The sequence below is a fragment of the Alexandromys fortis genome, unplaced genomic scaffold, assembly GCF_014885135.2.
Source record: "Alexandromys fortis isolate MF-2015 unplaced genomic scaffold, M_Fortis_MF-2015_v1.1 scaffold_356, whole genome shotgun sequence".
NCBI lineage: Eukaryota > Metazoa > Chordata > Mammalia > Rodentia > Cricetidae > Alexandromys > Alexandromys fortis.
The window spans coordinates 196,931-200,685 of NW_026068235.1; the positions used below are offsets into that span (position 1 = coordinate 196,931).

The following is a 3,755-nucleotide window of genomic DNA, read 5'->3' on the forward strand; positions in this document are numbered from 1 at the left end:
AAAAAAAAACAAAACAAAATGAAAATATAAGAAGCTAGCAGAGATAAGTGATACAAATAATAGAGGAGGAATTGGAAGGGAGAGAAGTGTTGAGGGCTTGATGAAAACGTTATAAGCATGTATGAAATTCTCAAACAATAAAAACAAATTTACAAGGTTCTCATCAAAAAAAAAAAAGATTCTGTGGTTCTGATCATTTGGGGCTGAAAAATCAAGAGACCAGCAGTACTGAAACGAAACCTTTGCATTATCCTCACATTTTAGCCCTCCTTTCCCATGCTTGTTCTGAAGGTTTGTCTTGACACACTGTGAACTCGGTGTGAAAGACCACATTAGTGTTATGGAAGCAGGGTCAGGAAGCGACGGCATGGGCTATTTGTTCTCCAGCACATAGTCAATGTGTGTTTGACTTCCAAGGCTGGAAGGACAAGCGCTGTTTGAACTTTGTGCTCCCAAGGAGCCTGACTCAGCCTGGACTCTGCTAGCAGCTTGTCCTGCCGTTGAGTTCTTTGACTGAGTAATTAGCAGTGATTAGGAAGAGACCAGAGTCATTGAAGTAAAATCTTCCAAAAAGTGTTTCTTTGGAGTCAGCGCACAAAAACTGTCTTTCAGAGGTGCTCAAGGTTATACCTCTTGCTGGTAGCCAAACTTTGTTGTGTAAGAGTTACCCAGGCAGTACTGGTTTTGATGGCAGGACGTGAAGAAGTCATGATGTGCGGCTGAGGCTTGGCATCATGGAAGGCCAAGAAAAGCCATTGGTGAACGTATAGCTAGAGTAGCAGCTGAAAGCCCAGGATTGAAGGGGTTATACAGAGAAATTGAGGCTTGGTACCACGAAGAGAGCCAAGAAGAGGGTATTGGTGAAAGTGTAGCCCAGTTGCAGCAGAGATCCTGATACTTTGAATACGTTGGTACCATGGGATGTCCACCAAGAACAGCATCAAAGGTGGACTGGAGCCACCTGAAGCATGGAAGCCAAGCTGGGTGTCCTGTGGAGAGCAAAGTCAATGAAGAGAGCAAGACTCTTCAGAGGAGCCAGAAGATCATGAGTGAATCCCGGATGTTGGACATGGAGCTATTTATATTGTTGGAGTTTGATTTTGTTTTGATCAGATTGTGATTGTGTCCTAGTTCTTTCTTCTTGAAGTAAGAAAGTTTTTTTTTTAACATTATTTTAGTTTTTTCAGGAGCTCATAGTTGATAGCTTTTAAATTGTTAAAGGAGATTTTGGATTTTTTAAAAAGAAAGTAGATGTTTTAAATGGAGTAAATTTTTTATTAGGTAAATTTATTTATTTATTTTCCTCCCCAAAGGAAGCCTCCCATGCATCCTCTCCTCCCATTTCTCCCCGCTCTAGACACTTCTCCATTTTCAGTTCAAAGGGGTCTGGCCTCCCATAGATATCAACCAAACATGACATATCAAGTTGCAGTAGTACTAAATACCTCCCCTTGTATGAAGGCTGGGCAAGGCAACCCAGTATGAAGAACAGCTTCTCAAAACTCAGCCAAAATTTTAGGGACAACCCCTGCTCCTACTGTTAGGAATACCACCAGTAAACAAAACTCAAAACTCAAGTCCAAGTAGATAAAAGGCCTCAACATAAATCCAGTTATACGTAATATGATCAATGAGAATGTGGGACATAGCATTGAACTTATTGTCACAGGAGACAACTTTCTGAACAGAACTCTAGTAGCACAGAAACTAAGATCAACAATTAATAAATGTGACTTCATGGAACAGAAAAGATTCTGTAAGGCAAAGGATACTGTCAATAGGACAAAATATCAGCTTACATAATGGGAAAATACCTTTACCAACCCCACATCAGACAGAGGGCCAATTTCCAATATATAAAAAACTCAAGAAACTAGATATCAAAACTCCAAATAATCCAATTTAAAGATGGGATACATTTAAACACAGAACTCTCAAAATAAGAACCTCAAATGATCCAAATCTTAAATCTCATGTAAAAACACTTTAAAAAATATTCAACATTTTTAGCCATCAAGAAAATGAAATGTAAATCAAAATGACTCTGAGATTCCATCTTATACTTGTCAGAATGACTAAGACCAAAAATGCATGTAGAAATGATAAATTCAACCAATTAACTAACTTCAAGATGTTCAGCCCCCAGTGCAGAAATAAAACAAGATAAAAAGTCTAGGCAACCTGTGTTCTCCAAAATTACTGACTTTATACAATGATACAGAAGAACTTTGGAATAAAGAATTCAAAACAATAATGATAAATATAGTCAAACAATCCAAAGAATTACATATTTCAAGAGAACAAAGCCAGAGAGCTAAATAAAATAAAATGTCAATACAAACTATAAAAGTAGATGCCCATTAAAGAGACAGAACATTTGCAGGAAGTCAAAGTGAAATGAGGAGGAAAATGAAAAAGAAATCTTAGTGATCCCAGCTAAAACCGTCAGTGGAAAACTTCATGAATGGATCAGGTGAGAAGCATAGTATCATAGCTGGAAGTCAGGGTAAAGGAATTGGAGCAGTTAGTAATGGTCAATGCTTAAATATGAAAATTCATAAGAGAAATTTGGGACACCATGAAATAATTATGGGCATAGAAAATGAAATACCATATATCAAAGAATATTCTTAAGAAAATTATTGAGGAAGTTTCTAAACCTAGAGAAAAAAGATGCCTATCCTGGTATAATAAAGCATATTTCAACTAGTAAAAGCTCAGAGTAATGAAAGGTATTGATAGATACAGAGTAGAAAGGTCAACTCACTTGCAATGGCATGTTAGTTGGAATAAAACCTGATTAATGTGCGTGTGTATATATGTTTACTAACCAGACTGAATAAAGATCAAGTGAATAATTTAAATAGACCTATAACATCTAATGGTATAGAGCCATTATTAAAAGATCATAAATAAACAGAGTTCTACCTGACTTCAAAGAATAGCTAATAGACATGCCTTTCAAATTATTCCATAAATTATATTTTTTATGATGCTAGTAGTCCCATGATACCAAAACCAGATAAAGATGCAATAAAACAGAAAATTATAGAACAATATTGTTTGTGAACACAGATATGAATATCCTCAATAAAATAAATGCAAACAAATTCAAGAGCAGTTCATGAAGATTATCCACCATAATCAATTTGGTGTCATCTCAGACATGTAGGGATGGGTTAACATATATACTTCAATAAACATAATTCACAACATAAATCGAGTGAGAGACACAAAGCCAATTTTTATTTCATTAGATGCAGAAAAAACCTTTGGCAAAATCCAGCATCTCATCACGATACATTTCCTGGAGACTCCAGGAATACAAGAAATATATCACAGCATAATAGTGGTGATTTATGATAATCCCACAGATAAAATCTTTCTAAATGGGGAGAAACTTGATAGAAACTTTTAAAGACAGAAGGCCTATGAAGATGCATTCCAAGTTCTAAATGAACAAAACTTCCAACACAGCAAAAAATTTATTTATTCCCCCAATCCTCCCCTTCTCACTTTTCTCTACCCGCCCCCCCCTTATCCCCAACCAACCCCACCCCCAAAATCTCAATTTTCTCCCCGGCAATTTTGTCTACTTCCCATAGCCAAGAGGATAACTATATGTTTTTCCTTGGGTTCACCTTCTTATTTAGCTTCTTTAGGTTCACCAGGTATACACTCCGTGACCTTTATTTATGGCTAGAAACCAATTATGAGTGAGTATATCCCATGTTCATCTTTTTGGGTCTGGGTTA

At 36.6% G+C, this 3,755-nt stretch overlaps 1 pseudogene; it reads left to right on the forward strand.

Annotated features, from left to right (window-relative positions):
- Positions 1-1,623: 1,623 nt before the first annotated feature.
- The window catches only part of LOC126493833 (kinesin-like protein KIF20B), a 10,453-nt pseudogene continuing 8,321 nt past the window's right edge, over positions 1,624-3,755 (forward strand).